The sequence below is a fragment of the Phascolarctos cinereus genome, unplaced genomic scaffold (assembly GCF_003287225.1).
Source record: "Phascolarctos cinereus isolate Bilbo 61053 unplaced genomic scaffold, phaCin_HiC Scaffold_4;HRSCAF=312, whole genome shotgun sequence".
Classification (NCBI taxonomy): domain Eukaryota; kingdom Metazoa; phylum Chordata; class Mammalia; order Diprotodontia; family Phascolarctidae; genus Phascolarctos; species Phascolarctos cinereus.
The window spans coordinates 725,440,543-725,454,354 of NW_027555847.1; positions in this window are offsets into that span (position 1 = coordinate 725,440,543).

A 13,812-nucleotide genomic window follows, 5' to 3' on the forward strand; every position below is an offset into this window, starting at 1 on the left:
GGGCAAGTCACTTAACCCCGCTTGCCTAAAAAAAAATAAAATAAAATAAAAATATGCACAACAAATTGAAAGAAAAAGTGGTATTTTTATTTCACTTTTCTGCAATTACTTAATAATGGGGTGTGTATACATGCCTCTTGGGCACTGCATGTCTCAAACCTTGGAATCAAACTGCACACCACCACCCCCATTTCTTATTCCACTTTGGTGTTTTGCAAAGTACTTAATTTTTATCACAGCTTGCCCCAAACCCAGCTTCTCAAAGACACATTGTAGCAAATGAGAATGTTGGAGACTTTGTGAGGATGGTAGAAAAGTAGGAAGGAATGTATCAAAATCCAAAGCTGAAACACTGAACTGACTACCTTGGAATAATTCCCAGGGCGTCTGACACATGTCTGGTATCACCGTGTTTCTCTGGGAAATGTCCCGTAAGTTTGCCGCAGCACCTCAGTGGCTGTCCATGGTTTGGGAATCTAGGCATTAAACTCTTACTGTGTGCTAGGCACTGTGTCAAGAACTGAGGGCACAGGAATAAACCAATAGGGAGTCTCTGCTTCACAGAGCTGACAGCCTGTGGAAGCGTGCTGAGATCTTCCCCCTTTTTCCTTTAAGCTGAATAGTGCCAAACATTAGGACAATGCTTGGATCTGAAGTCCTCAGTCCCTCTTGAATGAGAAACTTTAGCAGTCTTTATTTAACTATCAATTCCAAAATAATGCCCTTCACAGAAATCCTATATTTTTTTTAAAATTTCATTCTTACCAGAGACTTAACCACTTTCTGAGAGGAAACAGGATGAAAGTTGAAGAAGTAAGTCTACAAACTAAAAAAGAAAATTTTTAAAGGGGGGATTAGGGTGGTGACAAGAATTATAGCAGAAACACCTTAAACCTTTTCAACTAAATTTTTATCTAGGTCTTTTGTTTTTCACGACACCAATATTTGCTCCAGTGTCACTTTCCTCCCCTTCCTCGAGAACCATCTCATATATCTTACATGGGCTCTATGGAGAGTTGTTCCATAATTAACAACTGTAACCCTAAAAAAGGTTAACAACCATAACCCTGAATCGAAATGGCACGAACCTAACCTTAAAACAGAAAAAGAGCAAAACGGATTAGAAGACTGAGTCTGACAATATGTTGTTTACAAGAAACACACCTGAAACACAAATATTCACATGGAGTTAAAATGAGGGTTAGGAGTAAAATCTATCATACTTCAGTTGAACTAAAAAAGTAGAGGTGACAATCACGATTTCAGATAAAGCAAAATGTAGACATGATAAAAAGAGAAAAGCAGGACAATTATGTTGTTTTAAAAAAGAGAAAGAAATGCTATAGAGCTCTTATCAACACTTTGAGACACCAGGAGTCCAGAAGACTGAAGGTGAAATATGCAAAGCAAACTGAAAAAAAAAAAACATCTTTTCTTTACCCCACACTTCAGGGCTATGTATTATGTAATTATGTTACAGAAGTACTTTAGTCTGAACTCCTTTGACTCATGTAAATAAAAATCTTATCAGTATTCTTTTAACTATTATGAGGAGGAAGCCCCAATGAGAATTCAGCAAAAGCTGAAGTTCTGCAGAGGCTAAAAGATTTGAGAGGCAGCTGATGGTGTAATGGTTAGGACAATGGGACTAGAGTCAGGAAGACCTGAGTTCAAACCCAGCCTCAGACACTTGCTATGACCCTAGGTAAGCCACTTCACCTCTATCTGCCTCAGTTTCCTCAGAGACACTGGGGGGGGATAAAAATATGTTGCATGGTTGTTGTGAGGATCAAATGAGATATTTGTAAAAAATGTTTAGCATGGTGTCTGGCACATAGAAGGCACTATGTAAGTGCTTATTACCTTCTTTTCTCAAAAGGGCCATTGAAAAGTAAATGGAGGGGCAGCTAGGTGGCGCAGTGGATAGAGCTCTGGCCTTGGAGTCAGGAGGACGTGAGTTCAAATCCAGTCTCAGACACATGACACTTACTAGCTGTGTGACCTTGGGCAAGTCACTTAACCCTGATTGCCTCACCAAAAAGAAAAAAAGAAAAGAAAAGTAAATGGGAGAAATTTCTTCTATGACAGAAATATGGTCTGGATACCTAAACCAGAAAGAGGCAAAGCAGGGAAAGAAAACAACAGATCAATATCCATAATGAATATTGAGGTAAAAATTTTAAATAAAATATTAGCAAGGAGACTACATCCCATATGACAAAGGTTATACACTACAACCAAGCTAGATTTATACCTGGAATGCAGAGCTGGTTCAGTATTAGTAAAACTATAAGCATAGTTGATAATAAGAAAATAAAAATATTTCAGTAGATGCAGAAAAAACTTTTGACAAGCTATAACATTCATTCCTATTTTTAAAAAAAATTAGAGAGGATTGAAATAAGCAGAGTTTTCCTTAATGTGATAAATAGTATCTCCCTAAAACCAAAAGCCAACATAATCTGTAATGGGAAGAAATGATATGCCTTTCCAGTTAGACCAGGGGCAATGCAAGGATGTCCATGCTTACCATTACTATTCAATATGAAGATAAAAGCGTGTTTATAGCAGGAAAAGGAAATTGAGGGGATAAGCACAAACAAAGAGGAAATAAAACGATCACTACTTGCATATATTATGATAGATGATATGATACAATAGTTTAATTAAGTGAAACCTGGAGGGTCCACAACAGCAACAAACTAGATGAAGAGGGGGTGGAGCCAGGATGGTGAAGTAAAGGTAGAGACTTATCTGAACTCTCCCAAATTCCCCTCCAAACAACTTTGAAAGTACTACATCAAAATAATTTCAGGAGTGGTAGAACCAACAAAAGGTCAAGGTGAAACAATTTTCCAAACCAAGACAACTTAGAAAGTTGGCAGGAAAGGTCTGTCTCACTGGGCATGAGTGGTGCTCAGTCCACACCATTGTAGGCAATGCCCCAAGAAACCAGCAGCAGGCCTAGGGAGCAATGGAATTAGTGGTGGAGGTGGCTTCTGGAGCTGTCAGCCCACAGACCTAAGTGGGTCAGACAACTGGTCAGAAAGAGATTACAGGAGGACCTTTGGCTGGCATTGGGAGCAGAACACTGTTGCATCACCCATAGGAGGTTCTGGGTTGTAGTCCCACTGCTAGGAGGAGCATTAATTAGCAGGAATAGGGAGCCTGGTCAAAGCTCTAGGGCAGAAAAGAGTGTTTGCTGTGGCTCACTGACCAGAGCACAGGCCAGGAAAGCAATGACCACACCTCTCCTCAGATCACAAGAACTCGAAAGAACTGAAAACTTATAAACACCCAGAACTAACTCTGAAAGCATCAGCAAGAAAAACCTGAAAATTGGGACAATGTCTACTCCACCCTGAGAGCAAGAGCCCAACTTTAACATAAAGTTCAAAGTCAAGAAATAGGCTAGAAAAATGAGCAAACAATAAAAAAAGAACCTGATCATAGAAAGTTACTATGGTGACAGGGAAGATAAAAACACAAATTCAGCAGAAGACAAAGAAATCAAAGCAGCTACATGCAAAACCGTGAAGAAAAAGGCCTCAGGACAAAAAAAAAAAACTCCTGGAAAAGCTCAAAATGGATTTTTAAAACCAAGTATGAAAGGTAGAGGATAAATTGGGAAAAGAAATGAGAGTGATGCAAGGAAATCAGGAAAAAGAACCAACAGCTTGGTAAAGGGGGTATATGAAAAATTACTGAAGAAAATAACACCTTAAAATAGAATAGGACAAATGGTAAAAGAGGCAAAATTCACCGAAGAAAAGAATTCCTTAAAAAGTAGAATAGGACAAATGAAAACAGAGATACAAAAGCTTAACAAAGAAAATAATTCCTTAAAAATTAGAATTGGGCAAGTGGAAGCTGATGACTCTATGACATATCAAGAAACAATTTTAAAAATCAAAAGAATTTTTAAAAATAGAAGAAAATGTGAAATATCTCATTGGAAAATGACCTGAAAAGTAGATTGAGGAGAGATAATTTAAGAATTATTAGACTACCTGAAAACCATGGTGAAAAAAAAAAAAAGCCTGAACATCATATTTCAAAAAATTATGAAGGAAAATTGCCCTGATATTCTAGAACCAGATATCATATTTCTTTTATTTAAAATTGTATTAATTTATTTTGATTTGTCAACAATCACTTCCATATGCTTTTGAGTTGAAAATTTTTCTCCCCTTTCCTCTCCCCCACCCTCCCCAAGATGGCACACAATCTGATATAGGCTTTACATTTACATACCCATTAAACATATTTTCACATTAGTGAAGTTGTAAGTAAAAATTGAAACCGACAGGAGGAACCATCAGAAAGACGAAACAAAACTCAACAGAAGGTAAAAATAAGTGATAGCGATTTGACTTTCATAGTTCTTTCTTTGGATGCGGACAGCATTTTCCATCCCAAGGCCTCTAGAGGTGTCTTAGATCCTCGTAATGCTGAGAAGGGTTCAGTTTAACAATCGTAGTCATTGTATAATGTGGCTGTTATTGTGTACAAAGTCCTCTTGGTTCTGCTCACTTCACTCAGCACCAGATATCATATTTCAAACATCATATTTCAAAAAATTATGAAGGAAAATTGCCCTGATATTCTAGAACCAGAAGGTAAAATAGAAATTGAAAGAATCCACTGCTCACCTCCTGAAAGAGTTCCCAAAAGAAAACTCCCAAAAATATTATAGCCAAATTCTAGAGCTCCCAGGTCAAAAAGAAAATACTACAAGCTACCAGAAAGAATCAATTCAAATATCATGGAGCCACAGTCAGAATAACACAAGATTTGGCAGCTTCTACATTAGGATTAGAGGTCTTAGAATGTAATATTCCAGAAGGCAAAAGAACTAGGATTACAACCAAGAATCATCTACCTAGCAAAACTGAGTATAATCTTTCAGGAGGAAAAAATAGACATTCAATGAAATACAGGACTTTCAAGTATTCCTGATGAAAAGACTAGAGCTGAATAGAAAATCTGACTTTCAAATATAAGACTCAAGAGAAGCATGACAAAGTAAACAAGAAAGGTAAATCATAAAGATTCACTAAGTTTAAACTGTTTACATTCCTACATGGGAAGATGATACTTGTAAATCCTAAGAACTTTCTCGTGATTAGGGCATTTAGAAAGAGTATACATAGACAGGGCATGGGTGTGAGTTGACTATGTTGGGACGATATCCAAAAAAACCCCCCAAAACTTACCAAGTGAGAAGGAGGGATGCATTTCGAGAAGGGGGAAGGAAGAGGTCAAATGGGGTAAATTATATCACATAAAAGAGGCATGAAAGAGCTTTTACAGTGGAAGGAAAAATGCAGGGGGAGTGGAAGACAATGCTTGATCCTTACTGTCATTAGAATTGGCTCAAAGAGGGAATAACATACACATTCAATTGGATATAGAAATCTATCTTACCCTACAGGGAAGTAGGGGGAGGGGGATAAGAGAAAGGAGAGGTGATAGAAGGGAGGGTGGATTGGGAGAGGTGGTGGTCAGAAGGAAAACACTTTTTGAGGAGAGACAGAATGAAAGAAGAGAGAGAGAAGGATAAACATGGGGGGAAATAGGATGGGATGAAATACACAGTTATCATAACTGTGAATGTGAATGGGATGGACTCACCCACAAAATGCAAAAAGATAGCACAGTGGATTAAAAACCAGAATTCCACAATATGTTGTTTACAAGAAACACACTTGGATCAGAGAGACACATAAAAATAAAGGTAAGGGTTGCAGCAAAATCTATTATGTTTCAGCTGAATAAAAAAAAAAGCAAGAGTAGCGATCATGATCTCAGACAAAGCAAAAGCAAAAATAGATCTAATTAAAAGAGATAATCAGAAAAACTACATTTTGCTAAAAGGTCACCATAGACAATGAAGTAATTTAAATGTACCAAATGGCATAGCATCAAAATTCTTTTTTAAATAGTATTTTATTTTTTCCAATTGTATGTAAAGACAATTTTTTAACAATTATTTAAAAAAAATTTTGAGTTCCAAATTTTTCTCCCTCCCTCCCTCTCCTTTCCCTTTCCTAAAATGGTAAGCAATTTGATATAGGTTATCTATGTGCAATAATGTAAAATATATTTCTATATTAGTCATGTTGTGAAAAAAGAAGCAGACCAAAAGGGGAAAAAAACATGAAAAGAAGTGAAACTAGCATGCTTCCATCTGATTCAGACTCCATCAGTTCTTTCTCTGGATGTGGGTAGTATTTTCCATCATGAGTCGTTGGGGTTGTCTTAGATCATTGTATTGCTGAGAAGAGCTAAGTCATTCATAGTTGTTTATCACACAATGTGGCTCTTACTGTGTACAATGTTCTGCTGGTTTTGCTCATTTCACTTAGTGTCCATATTCTTAAAGGAAAAGTTAAATTAGTTACAGGAGGAAACATACAGTAAAACTGTACTAATGGGCAGACTTCAACTTTCACCCCTCAGAACTAGATAAATCTAACTAAAAAAATAAGCAAGATAGAAGTTAAGGAGATGAATAGAATTTCAGAAAAGTTAAATATACTAAACCTCTGGAGAAAATTGAATGGGAATAGGAAGGAAGAAATCTTTTTCTCAGTAGTACACGACATCTACACAAAAATTGACTATGTATTAGGGCATAAAAACCTCACATTCAAATGCAGAAAACCAGAAATATTAAATGCATCCTTTTCAGATAATAGCACAATAACAAATTTAATAAAAAGGCATAGAAACATAACTTAAAAATCAATTGGAAACTAAATAATCTAATGCTAAAGAATAAGTGGGTCAAAGAACAAATCATAGAAACAACCCAGTAATTTCATTAAAAAGAAAGACAACAATGAGATAACATAACAAAATGAATGAGTTGCAACCAAAGCAGTACTTCGGGGAAAATTTATATCTCTAAACACTTACACCAACAAAACAGAGATAAAACAAGTCAATGACTTGGGCATATAACTTAAAAAAACAATCCCAAAAAAACCTAGAAAAAGGACAAACTAAAAATTCCCAATTAAACACCAAATTAGAAATTCTGAAAATCAAAGGAGAAACTAATAAAATTGAAAGTAAGAAAACCATTGAACTAATAAATAAAACTAGAAGCTGGTTTTATGAAAGAAAAACTAACATAAAAGATACACCATTTGGTTAATTTAATTAAAAAAAGAAAGAAGGGCAACTAGGTGATGCAGTAGATACAGCATCAGCCCTGGAGTCAGAAGGACCTGAGTTCAAATCCGGCCTCAGGCACTTGATACTAGCTATGTGACCCTGTGCAAGTCACTTAACCCCAATTGCCTCACACACACACACACACACACACACACACGAAAGTATTTTTCATAATAAATAGCAACAAAAAAGTTTAAAAAAAGAAAGAAGAAAACCAAATTACCAGTATCAAAAAGGAAGAAGAAATTAAAGCAATAATTAGGAGCTATTTTGCCCAATTATATGCCAATAAATCTAACAATCTAAGTGAAATGGATGAATATTTACTAAAATATAAATTGCCCAGATTAACAGAAGGGAAAATAGAATACTTAAATAACCATATCTTAGAAAAAGAAATTAAATAAGCCATCAATGATCTCCCTAAGAAAAAATCCCCAGGACCAGATGGAGTAACAAGTAAATTCTACCAAACATTTAAAGAACAATTAATTCCAATACTGTATGAGCTATTTGGAAAAATAAACAAAGAAAAAGTCAAAACAAAGTTCTTTTACAATGCAAATATGGTGCTGATACCTAAACCAGTAAGAGCAAAAACAAAGAAAAAAAAATTATAACCAATTTCCTTAATGAATATTGTTGCAAAAATTTTAAATAAAATATTAGCAACAATATGACAGCAATATATCACAAAGATCACACAGTATGACCAGATGCAATTTATGTTGGGAATGCAGGGCTGGTTCAATACTAGGAAAATCATCAGCATATTTGACTATATCAATAACAAAACCAAGAAATCATATGATTATCTCAATAGATGTGGAAAAAAACTTTTGACAAAATAAAACACTCGTGCCTATTAAAAACACTAGAAAGCTTTCCTTAAAAACACCAGAGCTTTCCTTAAAAAAATAAGTAATATCTATCTAAAACCATCAGTAAGCATCCTCTGTGATGGGGATAAGCTAGCCTTCCAAATAAGATCAGGGTGCAGCAAATACCCATTGTCAACACTATTATTCAATGTTGCACTAGAAATATTAGTCATAGCACTAAGAGAAGAAAAAGAAATAGAAGGAATTAGAATAGACAATGAGGAAACAAAACTATCACTCTTTGCAGACAATATGATGGTATACTTGGAGAATCCTACAGAATCAACTAAAAAACTTATTGAAATAACAAACGACGTCAGCAAAACTACAGGATACAAAATAAACCCTTGTAAATCATCTGCATTTCTATATATTACCAACAAAGTATAGCAACAAGAGATAGAAAGAGAAACTCCATTTAAAATAACTATAGATGATATAAAATACTTGAGAGCCTACATGCCAAGAAAAAATTAGGAACTACATGAATACAATTAAAAAACACTTATTACACAAATAAAGTCAGATCTAAACAATTAGAAAAATATTAATTGCCACGAGTAGGCCAAGCCAATATAATAAAATGACAATTCTACCCAAATTAATTCACGTATTCAGTGCCATACCAATGGGACTACCAAATGATTACTTTATAGAATAAGAAAAAGAATAACAAAATTCATCTAGAGAAATAAAAGATCAAGAACGTCAGAGGAATTAATGGAAGAAAAGTGAGAATGAAGGGGACTTAGCACCACCAGATCTCAAACTATACCACAAAGCTGCAATCAATATCAACGACAACAACAAGAAATTGATGCTGTGTAAGTGGTTCCATGTCACAGTAACACAAGTCTGTGCTCCTACCCCTCATGCAGAAGCCAGAGTCGATCGGTTTTGTGAAGACTTACATCTTCTGGAAATAACATACAAAAAAAAAGATGTCACTCTCATCATCAGGGATTGGCATTTTGAAGTAGGAAATCAAAATATAATTAGAAGGACGGGCAAGTCTGGCCCTGGAGTACAAAATTAAACAGGGCAGAGACTAATAGAGTTTTGTTTTGTTTTTTTCAAGATAACTCACTAGTCACAACAAACACTTTTTTCACCAACCCAGAACATCACCAGATGGCCAATGGAGAAATCAGACTGATGATATACTTTGCAGCCAAAGCTCTATACAGTCAGTTATAACAAGACCTGGAACTGACTATGGTTCAGACCATGAGGTTCCTATTGCAAAATTCAGACTTACATTGAAGAAAATAGGGAAAACTATCAGACCATTTAGGTATGACATAAATAACATCCCTTATGAAGATGATGTGGAAGTGTGGAGGGAATTCTGATTTTTAGAATAATCAATATCATATGTGTAATGAATACGCTAATAGATTAGATTTTTCAGAACTGCCTTTTCCAGCTTGTGAGTCAGACTCACGATACAGCTTGAACTGATCAAACTTTGACAAGGCTCACAATCACTGGCATTCTTCTGCCTTCATACCTGAAGTGAAGTAAATCAAAGACTGTAGAACCTGTTCCCATCACAGAACTCTGGTCCTATGACCTACCAAGTAAGTACCCTCAAGGACCTGAGCGCTATTGCTCTCACAGGACTCCAGAATTGTTGTATTGTCTTCCATTTGTGGGTTTCTTGTGGAAAACCACTCTGGCCTTGGGAACGATTGTTTGAAATCCACCTTCCCCTCTTCCTTCCCACTTATGATTTATGTATATAATTTCTGTCTTCACTTCAGCCAGGTGGAATTCTGATCAGGAGAATTCTAGATTTGCAAAGTTTTCTTCACAATGAAACTAATGAATTAAACGGCTACGTGATTACCAGCACTTTTCTCTGGCCTGTTGTTTCATCATTTTCAGGGTAGAGACTAGCTCAGTAAAATCCTGTTAACAGAAGTAATGAATGGATTTCAGGGATTAGATCTGGTAGATAAAATGCCTGGAGAACTATGAACAGAGGTTTGCAATACTATATAAGAGGCAGCAACAAAAAACTTTCCAAAGAAAAATGAGAGCAAGAAAGCAAAATGGTATTTGATGAGGCTTTACAAATAGCTGAGTAAAGAAGGAAAGAGAAAGATCTACCCAGATGAATACAGAATTCCAGAGAATATCAAGGAGAGATAAGGTTTTCTCAAATGAGCAATGCAAAGAAATAGAAGAAAACAGTAGAATGAGAAAGACAAGAGATCTCTACAAGAAAATGAGACATCAAGGGACCATTTCATGAAAATAAAAGACAAAAATGACAGAGACTTAATAGAAGCAGAAGAGATTAAGAAAAGGTGGCAAGAACACACAAAAGAACTATGCAAGAAAGATCTTAGCATCTCCGATAACCACAAGGTGTGGTTACTAATACTAATCCAGGAGAAAGAAGTCAAGTGAGCCTTACAGAAGCACTGCTAACTATAAGGCTAGTGGAGGTGATGGAATCCCAGCTGAGCTATTTAAAATCCTAAAAGATAATGTTGTTAAAGTTCTGTACTCAGTATTCTGGAGAGTTGGGAAACTCAACAGTGGCCACTTTTTGGAAAAACCAGTTTATGTCCCAATACTAGAGAAGCGCAATGCCAAGGAATGTTCAAATTATCGAACGATTGCCCTCATTTCACATGCCAGCAAGGTTATGTTTGAGATTCTGCAATCTAGGCTTCAGCAATATGTGAACTGAAACCAGAAGTACAGGCTGGTATATTAAATTTCTTGCCTTCTCAATGAGAAGAGTTGGGGGGAGGGGGGAGGAAGGGAGAGAATTTGAAATTCAAAATTTTTAAAATGAGTGTTAAAAATTGTTTTTACATGTAACTGGGGGAAAATAAAATACTAAATAAATTTAGGGGGAAAAAGAGACATATACAGTGAACTCTATCTAAATCGCTTAATCTGAGTCTTGGTTCCCTCATCTACAAAATGGGGATAATGTGTATATGACATACCTTACAGGGTTGTGGTGATGAAAGGGCTTTGCAGATCTTTAAGTGCATATAAATGTGAGCTATTTTTAATTATCAAGAATGAATAGTGATATGGCTAATATGGAAATAATTTGCATGACTGCACATGTATAATCTATATCAAATTGCTTGTCTTCTCAAGGAGGGGAAAGGGTAGAGAAGGAGGGAGAGAACTTGGAACTCAACATTTTAAAAAACAAAATATTAAAAATTAAAAAAATTTTTTTGCTACATGTAATTGAGAAAAACAAAAGAATGAATAGTGAAAAAAAAAGTACAGGCTGGTTTTTTAAGAGGCAGAGGAACTAGAGACCAAATTGTCAGCATTTGCTGGATTATGGAGAAAGCAAGAGAGTTCCAGAAAAACACCTACTTCTTTTTCAATACATTTTCATTATATTATGTTCATTTCATACTCTGAAGCCTTTGTCTGTGTGGATCACAACAAAACATGGCAAGTCCTCAAAGAGATGAAAGTACCAGATCATCTTACCTGTCTACTGAGGAACCTGTATGTTGTTCAGGAAGCAAAAGTTAGAACTGAACATGGAGCAACGGATTGGTTGAAGATTGGGAGAGGAGTACGACAAGGCTGTATCTTGTCACCTTGTTTATTTCACTTCTATGTAGAGTACATCATATGAAATGCCAGGCTGAATGAATCAAAAGTCAGAATTAAGGTTGCCAGGAGAAATATTGACAGTCTCAGATATGCAGATGATACCTCTCTGATGGCAGAAAGTGAAGAACAATTAAGAAATCTCTTGATGAGGGTGAAAGAAGAGAGTTTAAAAGCTGGCTTGAAGCTTAACATAAACCCCCTTCCTCCCAACAAAAACTGAAGATCATGGCAACCAGTCCCATCACTTCCTGGCAAATAGAGGGAGAAGAAATGGAAGCAGTGTCAGATTTTCTATTCTTGGACTCAAAGATTACTGTAGACAGTGACCACAGCCATGAAATTAAAAGATGCTTGCTCCTTGGAAGGAAAACTATGGAAAATCTGTACAGCACACTAAAAAGCAGAGACATCACCTTGCCAACAAAGGTCGGTATAGTCAAAGCCATGGTTTTTCCGATCTCAATATGTGAGAGCTGGACTATGAGGAAAGCTGAGTGCTGCAGAATCAGCACTTTCAAATTGTCATCCTGGAGACTTTTGAGAGTCCCTGGGACAGCAAGGAGATCAAATCAATCAATACTTAAAGGAATTAATTCAACTCCTGGTAGAAAGGGAATCAAGTCTTAGGTATATAACTTGGGATACTCCTTCCCCAGAAAGGGATAGCAATCAGGACCACAGCTTGAACCAAAGATTACATTTCTAGGCTAACAATATTTAAGGGAGCAGATCAGTGTCCTTCTAGCTTGGTACCCCTTCTCTCTGAGGACAGCTGAAGTGGCTTCTGCTTCCAATGTCCTGCTCCCACTCCCAGCAGGAATCAAGGTCTCCATTGAAGAAGGGTGGGGGAAGAGACCCTACAAATATCTATTCTTGCCTCCCTGAGAGCCACATCTAGATATATCCATGTGGACACACCTAATCTACACTGGCAAAACAATACAGCATGCCCACTCACACCTCCATATGTGTACACATATGCATGTGTGTATACACACACACATATACACACGTCTATAGCTATATATGTGCATGTGTATGTATATATACACATATATGTACATATATGTGTATACACACATACAAAACAAATTCATGCCTCCCAGGTTAAGAATTCACAGCCTAATACCCTTTGATCCAGCAATACCTCTACTAGGTCTGTGTCCCAAAGAGATCCTAAAAAAAGGAAAAGGACCCACATGTACAAAAATATTTATAGCAGCTCCTCATGTGGTGGCAAAGAATTGGAAATTGAAGGAATGCCCATCCATTGGGGAATGGCTAAACAAGTTGTGGTATACGAATGGATTGGAATACCATTGTGCTATAAGAAAAGATGAGCAGGCAGATTTCAGAAAAACCTGGAAAGACTTGTATGGACTGATACTGAGTGAAGTGAGCAGAACCAGGAGTACACTGTACACAGTAACAGCAGCATTGTGTAATGATCAACTATGACAGACTTAGATCTCAGCAATTTAATGACCCAAGACAATTCCAAAAGACTCATGATGGAAAAAGCCATCCACATCCAGTGAAAGAACTATGGGGTCTGAATGCAGATAGAAGCAGACTATTTTCTCTTTTGTTTTTTTTTTCTTTCCTGTGGTTTTCCCCTTTTGTTCTGACTCTTCTTTCACAACATGATTAATGTGAAAATATGTTCAATATGATTGTACATGTAGAGCCTATATCAGATCACTTGCCATTTTGAAGAGGGGAGAGGGGAGGAGGAGGGAAGGAAGTCTGGGAGAAAAAAATTTAGAATCCAAATCTTATAAAAGTGAATGTTGAAAACTATTTTTACATGCAATTGGGAAAATACTATTAAGTGGAGAAAAAAATTGATTTAACTTTACTGCTGAAGTTTCTTCATTTTAAAACAGAGATAAAAATAAGTTTTGTACTTATATCACAAGGTTGTTGTGAGGTTTAAATGAAATAATGTATTAAAAGTGCTTTATATAAATAAAAATTAAAGAGAATCCATGGCCTAATGGACTATGAATAACTTAGTTCTTCTCAGCAATACAGCCATCCAAGACAATTCCAAAGAACTTATGATGGAAAATGCTATCCACATCCAGAGAACTGATGGAGTCATCAGTCAGTTCAGTTGATCAGTTCAGATGGAGTCTGAATG